The 13364-nt window shown below is 36.1% G+C and overlaps 1 protein-coding gene and 1 long non-coding RNA gene across 4 annotated transcripts in view; both read right to left on the bottom strand.

Annotated features, from left to right (window-relative positions):
* The window catches only part of LOC122453369 (60S ribosomal protein L7-like), a 683417-nt gene that overhangs the window by 346899 nt on the left and 323154 nt on the right, over positions 1–13364 (bottom strand). The window lies entirely within an intron of this gene.
* LOC122453370 overlaps positions 2072–13364 on the bottom strand; it is a 69733-nt gene continuing 58440 nt past the window's right edge. For all 3 annotated transcript variants that reach the window (XR_006273018.1, XR_006273019.1, XR_006273020.1), the window contains exon 3: positions 2072–5207. This is a non-coding gene — a long non-coding RNA (uncharacterized LOC122453370). The remainder of the gene's footprint in view (positions 5208–13364) is intronic.

Genomic DNA, 13364 nt, shown 5'->3' with positions numbered 1-13364 from the left:
GAACTGCCATATGACCCAGCAATCCACTTCTGGGCATACACACCAAGGAAACCAGATCCGAAAGAGACACGTGTACCCCAATGTTCATCACGGCACTGTTTATAATTGCCAGGACATGGAAGCAACCTAGATGCCCATCAGCAGACGAATGGATAAGGAAGCTGTGGTACATATACACCATGGAATATTACTCAGCCATTAAAAAGAATTTTTGAATCAGTTCTAATGAGATGGATGAAACTGGAGCCCATTATACAGAGTGAAGTAAGCCAGAAAGATAAAGACCAATACAGTGTACTAATGCATATATATGGAATTTAGAAAGATGGTAACAATAACCCTATATGCAAAACAGAAAAAGAGACACAGATGTACAGAACAGACTTTTGGACTCTGTGGGAGAAGGTGAGGGTGGGATGTTCTGAGAGAATAGCATTGAAACAAGTATACCATCAAGTGTGAAACAGATCACCAGCCCAGGTTGGATGCATGAGACAAGTGCTCAGGGCTGGTGCACTGGGAAGACGCAGAGGGCTGGGATGGGGAGGGAGGTGGGAGGGGGGATCAGGATGGGGAACACATGTAAATCCATGGCTGATTCATGTCAATGTATGGCAAAAACCACTACAACATTGTAAAGTAATTAGCCTCCAACTAATAAAAATAAATGGGAAAAAAAAATCCCAACATTGAGAAAGTAAATATTCACATAGAATAAAAATAAATATATTAAGATATTTTGTAGGAAATTTGGTAATGCATATTAAAAGGCAGAGGAATATAACTGAGGACTTAAACTAGTTTTCCTTTCCTTGTTTTGCTTTCTGGTATTTCCTCAGATTATCTTCTTTATCCAAATAACGAATAAGATAAGATTGGTTAAAAGCTATGACTCCACACTGAAAGCAGTGATTTTATTAATGAATGATTGATATAAAAATAAAGTCCAAGAATATATCTCATAATTTAAGAAGGCCTCAAAATACCTTTCAAGATCCTCTAGTTTCTCCTTACAAAATGCTTTACGGGATCAGATTTTCCTTGCCCATAGGCAATTATCGCTTTCCCTGTGCTCAGACATCTCAGGAACATTGTGTGTGTGTGTGTGTGTGTGTGTGTGTGAGAGAGAGAGAGAGAGAGAGAGGCAGGTAGTGGATTCTTTGCTATGCAGCTGGAATATCACAGTTTATAACATGGACCTGATAAAAATAGATACGATCATTTTTTTTTTTTTTCACAGAGACTTTGAACTTTCTCCTTAGCACTATTCAGCTATTTTCTTCCATCATAAGAGACATGCGGACAAAGTTTAAATGGCCAATAGGCTGGGAAGTTATGAGAAGGATTCAGTAATAAAGAAGGTCAATGGATTAGATGTCATTTGAAGTTCATTATGATTCAGATTCTATGATTCTGTAATTTTTCTGAAGGCATATTTATCCTGCGCCCCCTCCCTAAATTCAAACAAGTGAGCTGGGACTGTGTTTTTTTCATGCAAAATCCTGGCTTTTGCATCTCTCTGTGTTACAGAAATACCATATTTTTTTGTAACTCACCCCATATAACTTGAGGAAACTACGGTATTCTGTTTTGATATAGTTATGCACTGTCGTAGCACAATATTTATTATCATTACTTTTTTAAGCAAAATATTGTTCACATTTTGTAAATAGTGAAAATCTTTTCTCCAATTTTATGTTTCTTTTTTCAAGGCTGTGAAAGTTTGTATTGTGTGCTAAAATTTCCTAATTTCTCTATTATAGTGGATAATTTTTGAAAATGCATATAGACGTATTATGCTTTAAAAATGATTCAGTTGTTTTATTTAAAGATATGCCCTACTGTTGAGATTTTTCCCTTAAATGTCATTTTGTCCATGGATGTTCTCTAAGCTTCAACCATTTAAATTATTCAGGCTCTAGGCTTAACTACTCCTATACTTAGGTACTTAGTTATAAATATTAACTCTGAGAACAAACTTTATCATTAAGCTGGCATTAACCCATCCAACTTTATTGATAAAAGAAAACAAAACAAAACAGGCATAAAATTTGAAACAGCATTGTGACATTTAAATGTTTATTAAGACATTCATATTAATGATAGGGTACTTTATAAATATATATAAACTTGATAGTGGCCATCATAACTCCAGCATCTGTTTTTAGTAGGCTTTCAAGGTTTAAGATACCAATCAAACATCTTGTCTTTAGTATTTGAAAGATAATTAGTAGCTTCAATTAAAGGCCAATGAGGGACTTATACCATGCAACCCACACAGAAATCAAACCTATGATTATTCCAGTGTTATAATCAACTGTATTACAGACACAGAAAACGTCTTAATGAAGTAAAAAACACAAGGAAAATCTACATTAAAATGTCACCATGTCACCTTTTACCACGTTACGAGGCATCCTTTCAAATAAATTATTAGCAAACAGTACTATGTCAACATGTTGTAAAAAACAGCAATAAAATTACTTATAAAAAACAAAGAATCCTGTATGAAATACCATATACTTTAAATTTTGAGATGTGCATTTTGAAAATATTTTTTAATGTCCCAGAAATTTGTGGGAAATGGCTTAAAACTGTAAAAATTGAGGGGTTCATTGCTATTGTAGTTAAATCTTTTCAAGTAACTGGGTGCTCATTTGAGGGGAGAGAAACAGCTATAAAAATAATTTTATAAAACACAATACCAGACTTTTAAAGACTATTTCGAAATATGTTTCACAGAAAGTTTCTACCTGTACTCTTAAACAGGTAACAAACAGAAAGGGTAAATATAAAAAGAATGTTTTATTAACTAAAGTATCCCTAGAGGGTAGCCAATATTAACTTAATAGATAAGTGTGGGATGAATGGATATGCAATCAGGTGTAGTGTTTTAAGTCTTAAAAATATCTTGAAAAATTTTGTATTTTCAATCATATTTCTAAGACACTTTTCCACTATATTCATTCCCTGAACCTTGGCTATCTACAAAAATCATGAAAGAAAAATATACACCATATTTATGGTTGAGTTATCCATTTGTCTTCTAGAGACAAAGTCATTCTTCCATAAAGAACACATAATTATTTTAAATAATGGTCTAAATATTAGGGGTGTATCACCATAAAATTTAGTTGTATAAACTAAAAATTCTACAGTGTGTAAAAGTTTTGCAGTGACAAGATTTTAAGCAATTAATGTTACAACCAGTAGGAGTCATATTTTTATATTTCCTCTAAATCACAATGTATAACGATACTGATATTTTATTAACAAAAATCATTTGTTCCAATGACTTCAGCCAGCCATCATCTTGCTTAATTTGCTCTGATGCTATCAAATATCAGTGCTTTAAAGAAGTGTGGAATGACAGTATGGATTTGAGGTGATAAAAATAAGTCAAATGAAAACTCATGTTTATAACTGCATTCTATTTTAATTTTTTTTGTCATAAAATTAATTCTCTTCCAAGACTTTCAAATTCAAAAGTTAAGTGTTTCTGATAACATTTCATGGGTTTCTTGAGCTTTGAACCCAGCTTACTAACTCATTAACTTTCAGGTCATCTTGAAATATTTCTTATGGGATCCATGTTGATTTATCAGGTGTGATAAAGTTTTAAAAAACAGATAAATATTTTAGGGATACTATATACATTTATGGAAGCACTATTAAATAATAATGAGATTCCTTTCATAAAACTTCTACCTCTTTTAAAGTTCTTTTTATGTTATATCTTGTAACAGAAATAAATATGTACAGTTCCAAGATAGAAAACATTCATAACAGTTAAGGTTATAACTAGGATGCTACTTACAGATGAGAATATTTCAAAGAAGTAAATCTGAAAAGGCTGTGATAGGAAGAATAAAATAAATATTCATTATACTGAAAATAATTTTAAAAATTAAATATAGCAAGGGAACTAATGGCAATTTGTAAGACAACTAATGATTAAGTTCACCACTGAAAATCAATAATAACATTAGTAATTGAAGATCAGTTATAATACCAATCATGGTGGGGGGCTGCAGGAAGAAGAGAATACAAATGAAATGTCCTCCCAGTCTTTCTGTAGTCTTAAGGGATAATCTTGATTAAGAAGTTTACTGTTTTTGGCTTGGATGCTCCATCATTCTGATTTTGTCCAGTCCCACTGGAAATAAATATAATTGTGTGTTTGTTTGTTTTTTTATTTCTTAGACCTAATGCAGACAAGTCATCATATTAAGATAAAAGGGGTTATTGTTTCCCTTTTAATCAAAAGAAGGTCTGGTTAAGATATATGCTTCTTACATATAAATGTTATCAAATTTTTTTCTAAATAAAAAGAGTGAAAAGAAAATGTCTCTCACATAAAGTTAGGTTTAGGAAGCATTTTGTTTTACCTGAAAAATAAATTTAGATGCTGGATTCTGAACCCAGTGGGACATTATGGTTGAGTCTTCATCGAGTGTGTTTTATATACCTGCTGTGTGTATGATTCTAAGCTACCAGATGCTAGAAAGAATGGAAAATAAAAACTCTAGTCTTAGGCAACTAACTCCTTTTTCCAGCCTAAGAAAACATGTGTGTGAGTATGTGTGTGTGTGTATGTCTTAGTTATTAATATAACCAGTAATTTGGTAGAACTCTAAATTAAAAGATACATATCTGACTGTTTTCTACAAAAGTCAGAGAGAATAGATTTTCACTTTCAAAGATATAGTTTTGAAGATTCTCAAGCTGTGGTACAGTATGAATTTAGTTACTTAGCCAGATAATGTGCTTCACCTAACAGCCACCTACCTCTCAACGTGACATTGTGAAGTGATTTTTCAAAAGTCCTTTGAGAGAAAAAAAAGTAGATCTGTAAAAGAAAACAGCATATATATATTTGGGTAGCCATGAAATAAATGCTTTCAAATGTATTGCTTATGTAGTCAAGCAATGTGATGGTTTCAATTTTTTTAATACACTGTTCTGCATTACTAAATCAAATATCAGAAAGATATTTACTTAAAGGCCAAAAATTAATGCTGTTAAAAATTATTTTGGTTACTCTAAAGTCATGAGAAAGGATGACATTTCCAAGCTTGTCTATTCTCTCTTGTCCAAATCCCAGGAAATCATCTTCCGTGGGAACACTGCTGCATTGGGATGACCATGTGCAAGTTTCACATTTTTCTGGGTTTATTCCAGTTCCACTTCTTGCAGTTCATGGGCAGCTGAAATACAAGGAGGAATAAGGTTGAACCTTACCAGAAAGTATCATTAAAATCACTGCAGATACTTCATTAATGAAAAACTTTAGAAAAATGCGCTGATGAGAGAGTATCTGGTAGAGTTTAGATTATAGTGAGGGGAAAAAAGAAGTGAAACGTTGTAACATATGAATTAACATAATTAAAGATTGTTATAAATACCACTAAAGAAGTAAACAGGGCGCTATGGTAATGAGGTTTGATTATGTAAAGCTGGTTAGAGATGATATCCCAGAGGGGATGGGTTGTGAGGTGTACCTTGAAGAATGGAGAGAAGCTGACCACGGGGACAATGAGAGGCTTGGAACTCCTGGTACACTAGGGGCTTCTTCACATTCCCCTTCATGGTGTTCCATGAGCATAGAACATGTGTTCCACTTCTACCCATACATTCTTATGCTTTAGTACTCAGCTCAGGCATTTATCTGCTCAGAAGTTATTCCTGAATCTGTCTTTGCTATTCTTCTCCAGGATGTGTTAGATACAATTTCTTATTGCTCCCCTAGTAATCCACAAATATCTGTCTTACCACACTTCCTTACTGCACTGAAATTATATGTCCTTATGCCGTCACCCTTATTCCATTTTCTAATCCTAGAATCTAGCACTTTGCCTTGTAAATTGTGATTGAAAAAAATGAGGGATTATTATTCACAAAAATTGCAAATAAAACTTTGAACCATGACAGAGTAATGAATGATACAATAAAAACTTCTAACTGAGACTCTACCAGGCCCAAACTTTGAATTATAAAGTACACTTTCCAACCTACATTTTCTCTCTCCCATTTTTCTTTTTCTTTGCTTGCTTGTTGAAGGAAATGTTCTTTCCTTCCATAAACCTATCATTTTTCTTCATCAGAGCCTATATACATTGGAAGAAGCTAAAGCGAGAAGGGCAGAACAGAAGATTTTCCATTATTAAACATTGTTATCTTTATATATGCTTATTTGTGAGACAGAAAAAGAAACTTAAAAGTCAATTATAGTCTCAAAAAATTTTAAGTAAATTTCTAGGGAATATTATTAAAAGCATGTCTGCATGCTATTTAAAATGAGCTATTAAATCATCCCATAATCTGGAAGTGAAGTTGAAAACTTTAATTCAAGTTTTGCTAAGTGGATTTATCAACTGACTTTATATTATCAAATTTACTTAAGTACTTCTCACCTACTGTCTCTGCGGTGGGCAAAATAGTGGCATCTGAGAAAGATTCTCTCATTGGATGTCCTAATGCGCCCAAACCTGTGAATTAGGTTACATGACAAAGGGGGAACTGAAGTTGCAGGAAAATTAAGGTTGCTAATCAGCTGCTTAAATTAAGGAGATTTTCCTAGACTATCTGGGTGGCTCTAATGTCATCACAAAGGTTCCTAAAAGTGGAAGAAGAGGAGAGTCAGAGGCAGAGATGTGACAACAGATGCACTGTCAGATACCATGTTGCTGGTTTCGAAGTGGGAGGAAAAAGCACAAACCAAAAACACAGGCAGCTTTAGAAGCCGGAAACAGCAGGAAATGGATTTTCCCCTAGAGGTTGCTCACATCTTGATTTTGGCCCAGTGAGAACTGTGTTGGCCTTGTGACCTGCAGAATAAGATAATAAATGTGTATATTTTTAAGTCACTTAATTTGTGGTTATTTGTTAAAGGTATAATGAATATGAATATAGTGAATATATTCACTAATATATATAGGTGAATATGTGAATATATAATGATATAATGAATATAGTCTTCACTCCCCAAAATTGAAGTTTGAAAAGTAACTCAAGAGAAAAATAACATAGCATATTTGTCAAGTACACTATTAATTTTGTAATTTCTGAGAAGCATTTTAAATTAAGACTACACTATTGATACTATATATAAAATAGATAACTAATATGAATCTGCTATATAGCACAGAGAACTCTATTCAATATTCTGTGATGATCTAAATGGGAAGGAAATCCAAGGAAGAGGGTATATATGTATACATGTGGCTGACTCTCCTTGCTGCATAGTAACTAACACAACATAGTAAAGCAACTATACTCCAATAATTTTTTTTAAAAGATTACAATTAAGGAGAATAACTTCTCGTACTGACCCAGGTGAGAATACAAGGAAGCAGCCAAGCTGACACCCCAAGGTCCAAACTTCTAATTTTCCCTCTGTTTCTCTTCATGAGTTCTAAGTCTCAGAGTGTGAAGAAGCTTCCAAACTGAGTTGTCGGGGCTATGAAAGCTCTCTGTTTCCTCCTCCAGAAGACCAACTATCAACACGGACACTTGAAAAGATACAGAATTCTACAAATTGTCTACAAGACCATTTCAGACTTTTACAAATGTAAATATATGATTAAATAAATGATTGCAGTAGTTTTCTGCAAATAAGAAAAAAAAAAGTTGAGTAACCGCATGGCAATTATGTTAAGCATTATTCTTGAGCACTACGCCTCTTGAAGGCTGAGAAAGAACTTGCTTTTATCTATTGAATTTCACCTTGCTTAAAGAAGGTAGCTGGAGAAGCGAATGGCAGCCCACTCCAGTATTCTTGGTTGGAGAATCCCATGGACAGAGGAGCCTGGCAGGCCATGGTCCATAGGGTTGCAGAGTCAGACACTACTGAAGCCACTAAATAAGCAAGCAAAGTGAGCAAAGAAGGTGGCTGCAAATAGTTTTGAATCATTTCCCTTCTACTAACCAAGAATACTAATAGCAGAGGGAAGAAGAAAAGAAATGTGTGGATAATAGCAGGAAGGGTATTTAACATTAAAAACGAGCTGCCATACATCAACATGGATCAGTCATAGGTATACACATGTTCACTCCCTCTTGAGCCTCCCTTCCCGCCTCCGACCCCATCCGACCCCTCTAGGTTGTCACAGAGCCCGGGTTTGAGTTCCCTGATTCACACAACAAATTCCTGCTGGCTATCTATTTTACATATGTCGGTGGATGTATTTCCATGCTACTCTCTCCATTCATCCCACCCTCTCCCTCCTATTTCCAACTCCTGCCCCCATGTACATAAGTCTGTTCTCTATGTCTGCCTCTTCACTGTTGCCCTGCAAATAGATACATCAGGGCTATCCTTCTAGATACCCTTTTTTTGGTATGTATGCGAGTCACTTCGGTCGTGTCTGACTCTTTGTGACGCTATGGACTGTAGCAGGCCAGGCTCCTCTGTCCGTGGGATTCTCCAGGCAAATTCTTTCTTTCTTTCTTCAGGTTGCCATTTCTTTCTCCAGGGGATCTTCCTGACCCAGGGATCCAACACACATCTCTGGCATCTCCTGAACTGGCAGGCGAATTCTTTACCGTTGCGCCACCTGAGTAGCCCAGAGAAGAGTTTACATTCCAACTACCTTCACTGGACCTTACCAGTGTTTGTCCTTCTGTACTACTTGGTCATAACCTGGCTCAAATATTCTCTTTGGTAGCTTTATTTTCCTCTCATGGTCATTTTTATAGAGACATGAGAGAGAATCCTTAAAAGTGTATTAGCTAAATGCAATCTCTGCTCCTTACTACTTGGACACATTCTATAGGGTAAAACCTCAACAAACCCCTATTATAAGGAGAGATAGTAATGGTTAAGGCCACTCATTTCTTATTGTGCTTGTATTAGTAACATGAAGAGTAGCTGAGACTCTGGATCACATGTGTCCCCTGCACTTGGGCTTGGGTAGTGTCACTTTTCAGCCCAGCGTAATCAATACAGCCTGGAGCTAAATGGTAAAGCAGCTGCCTTCCTTGGTCAAATTTTGACTTAGAAACATGCTCACATATCACTCTTGAAAAGGCTATCTTTTGGCTTCAAAAATTTAATCTGAGTAACTTAAAAACAGAGTTTTAACAGAAGGTAACCTTAAACATGAACCCCACTTAGGTCTGTATACAGGTATTTTTGTTTTGATGATCTTTCTTGCTCTTTTAAAGCTTATGAGGATTTTTCAAAGCATGCTTTATTTAGTGTTTCTCTGTAACTCCCTGCAAATGAGGAGAATGGTAAATTTAGTGATAGAGATGGATTATATTTTGGGAGACTGGAAAAAGATCAAGGTCTTAAAGAAATAGCAATAAGCTCTCCTACAAACACACACATCTCCCACTAAGTTACATATCATGAGCATCACTAATTTCACATTTTTATTTCACAACATCTGATATTCATAAGGTATCTATTAGCATTTTTGACCCATTTAAAAATATCAACAAGAAACTAAAATAGAGCCACATGCTTACTAAAAACAGGTCTGCTATAGTGTCTAGGCAATCATAAGAGAATAAAAACTCACATTCCCAAACTTCATTAAAGAAATGATGAATGCTCACTTTTACTTATCTGAAATATTCAGAGTCTGGGTGTGACTTCATGGGAACATTCATATCTCCCCACTAGAATGTAATCTCCATGAAGGAAGAGATTTTGCTTCGTTGACTCATTGCTGCATAGCTGGCACTTAGCATTATTGCCTGGCCCAGAGTAGACATCTAATGAACATCAACTGAATAGTTCAATGAATTAAAGAGTCTGACACAGAACTAATAATACACTATGAAACAATCGTTAAACTCAATGCAGGCATTACTGATTCATGAGTGCCTCATAACGATGAAATTAAAATACTGTCTGGATCTGCTGATGTATAGTGCCTTTGCTGCAATGAATCAAAATCAAGAAAATGGTGTAGATAAGCTTTATTACTTAAGTAGAAAATTACTTAATTTCATACTAGAAATGGGTGAATGCTGCAAGTTGAAATGATCTGCCCATTGACGTTCCTAATGTAGCAGAAGGGGAAAAAATGGTGTCTTAAGTGCTTCGTGTTTGATAGTTTTGTAAAACTCTACAGAGTAGAAAGGTTTTGATACAAACCTGTGCATTGTACATAGTTCTAATGCATTGTATTGATCTCTAGTACTTCTATAATGGTAGATTGCGCATTCAAAACTTTAAGCATTAAACATAAATAACTTATAAATAAACAAATACTGTCTTGGTGCCTGGCATGGAGATTAATGTAGCTATTATTAAAGACCTGCATTAGTCCACCTAGATTGTACTCCTGCTGTATATAAAAAGAGGATATTTTTCAGTTGCATCAACTGGTTCTCCATATACTCAGCGTTTGTCAAGCCTAGGCATGTGGGGCAGGGGTGAAAGTGAGAACTTTCTAGCATGTGCATACATGCAGATAGCGGTTTTGTGTGTGTACTTGCATTTATGTGTTTATCTGTCTAGATGTCTTCCCACCTATAGACCCACAAGAACAGTTCTTAGTAGCTTTTAGAGGTGTGACCAGATGTGCATGTTTTTCTCTACACTATTGGTCAGTAGGGGGCGCTATCACCTACCGCTGAAGCAGGACGGTACAAATGCAAATTGATTTTCTGTGAGGACCTGTACATCAGTGGTATCTTTTCTCAAAATAAAAACTATAGATTTTGATTGCCAAGTACGTGATGGTGTATAATTTTTAACAAGATAATAAATTAGGTCAGTGGTAGATTTAGTACTTATGTACCATAGCATAGGGCTTTCCAGGTGGTGCTAGTGGTAAAGAACCCACGCACCAGTGCAGGAGAGATGCAGATTCGATCCCTGGGTCAGGAAGATCCCTTGGAGGAAGAAATGGCAACCCTCTCCAATATTCTTGCTGGAGAATCCCATGGACAGAAAAGCCTGGGCTGCTACAGTCCCTAGGGTCGCACAGAATTGGATACAGAGATCGCACGCAATTCACGCAGTAAGACAGAGTGTGTATCCTTTACCTTTTCATCTTTTCTCATAAAACCCGTTTGCTTGATTATTTGTCTTTACCTTGCATTTGGTGCATGTCCTTTGTCATCTGCAGATATTCAGAAAAAAATAGAAAAATTAAAAAGGACAATAAAAGTCCATATGACATGTAAACCACTTTTAAAAATTTAACATGATGCTTTCAGGATTTATCTCAAAATTTTTATCATCTACTATGTATAAGCCCTATATTAAACACTTATCAGACATATTCTTATTTAATTCTCAAAAATTATCTTCACAATTGGTTTTATTAGTCAAATTTTACTGGTGAAGGAATCGCTGCTTAGAGAAGATGGGAGACTTCTTTAGGCTCAAAGCACTAAAAAGTGGTTAATTTGACATTTGAACCCTAGTTTTTGACTCTAATTCCCATGTAACTTTCTCTTCTAAGTTACTCCTCTGATCAGCTATTTGCCCAGCCGCTGGTACATGTCTAGTATATGAGATTATTCTCTCTTCAGAGATAAGTTTCCTCTTCCTCATTCTCATGGTCTGCACTTGAGAAAAACATCTTGCTCAATTTTATCATGTGCTAAAGGTGTTGTTCCGTAAGTAAGTGTTAGTTGCTCAGTTGTGCCTGACTCTTTGTGACCCCATGGACTACATCCCACCAGGATCCTGTGTCCATGAGATTTTCCAGGCAAGTGTACTGGAGTGGGTTGCCATGTCCTTCTCCAGGGCATCTTCCCAACCCAGGGATCGAACCCAGGTCTCCTGTACTGCAGGCAGATTCTTTACCAACTGAGCTACAAGGGAAGCCCAGGGTGCTAATGTCATTCAAAGAATCTGTTATTTTTATGTTATGAAGAGTCTGCCATTCTGCTCTGTTCTAGCTGGGCCTGGCCTACAGCAGAATGTTCTGGAAAACTTAGGCAGTCAGTAGCCTTGTCACCTGTCCAGAATGGCAGGAAAACCCCAGAGACTGAGAGGTTGAATCATTAAGAAGCTGATTAGAGGATAAATGGAATCTGTCCACATAGCCCCACTGTGGCTTTGTTAATGATATTGATTCTGTATTTACTACAATGTCTGATACAATTATAGTGCCTTATAATTGCATTTGGGGATATAAGGAAAGATGTCTTAAATCTAAACTTTTTTAGTTAAGATACCAGCAGTATATGTTATTCAAAAGCTAAGCTGGGTTTTATTTGTTGACACCTTGTTATCAAAAAGGAAGGTGAGTTATTGAGTAATTTCATTTAATTCTTGGAAATTGCATGCAAAATACATTATAATAAGAAACATGTAGGGGCTTCCCTGGGGGCCCCCTGGCCCATGCTCAGCAATAAGAGAAGCCACTTCAATGAGAAGCTCATGCAGACAAATAAAGAGTTGACACAAGCCCTGCTTGTACAGGGCTTTCCTGATGGCTCAGTTGGTAAAGAATCCACCTGCAATGCAGGAGACCATGGTTTAATTCCTGGGTTGGGAAGATCCTCTGGAGAAGGGATAGTCTACCCACTCCAGTATCCTGGCCTGAAGAATTCCATGGACAAAGAGTCGGACACGACTGAGCAGCTTTCACTTTCACCTTTTCACTTTCCTACTCATACACAACTGGGAAAGTCCACGCAGCAAGGAAGATCCAGCACACCCAAAAAGTAAATAAATTATGGAAAAAAGAAACATGTAACAGAAGCATAAGCTCTGTTTAAATGGAGTCATTATTCATTAATTTGTGTGTGTGTGTTGATATAATTGTTTATTTAAGGATATGATTATCTATATTGGTAATTCCTAAACTTTGATTTTGTTTATTATAGGTGGGATCTTGTGCTAATTTTAACAGGTAATCTCCAAATTAATACTATTTTGATTCTGTTCAATAACTCTTGCTTAACCTGACTCTATGCCAAGCAGATTGAATGACTTTTTAAAGAATAGTTAAATATTAATTGTATTATTTATTTAAAACTACAAAACATCTAACCTTTAAATACTACCACCACCACCCATTTCCTTTGATTGGATTGTTGGTCTCTCCTTTGACGTAGTGGACAGAAATGTGAGTCTGGATTGAAAGAGCGAAGACGTAATCTAACAAATTGTGTCAATAATCCTTGAGATCTCCTGGGAGGTTTGATTCAGATTAGATAATCCCTAAATCCTACAGAGGCAGTAGAGTGCTCTGTTTAAGAGTACAGAGCTCAGAGACAGCAGTGTGTGCGTGCTAATTTGCTTCAGTCGTGTCCAGCTCTTTGTGACCCTGTGGACTGTAGCCTGCCAAGCTCCTTTGTCCATGGGATTCTCCAAGCAAGAATACTCCAGTGAATTGCCATGTCCTCCTCCAGGCGATCAACCTGACCTGGGGATCAAACCTCATCTCCTG

The sequence above is a fragment of the Cervus canadensis genome, chromosome 14 (genome assembly GCF_019320065.1).
Source record: "Cervus canadensis isolate Bull #8, Minnesota chromosome 14, ASM1932006v1, whole genome shotgun sequence".
In the NCBI taxonomy this organism is placed as follows: Eukaryota; Metazoa; Chordata; class Mammalia; order Artiodactyla; family Cervidae; genus Cervus; species Cervus canadensis.
Note: the sequence above shows the minus strand (reverse complement) of the source record. Positions and strands in the feature narration are given on the sequence as shown.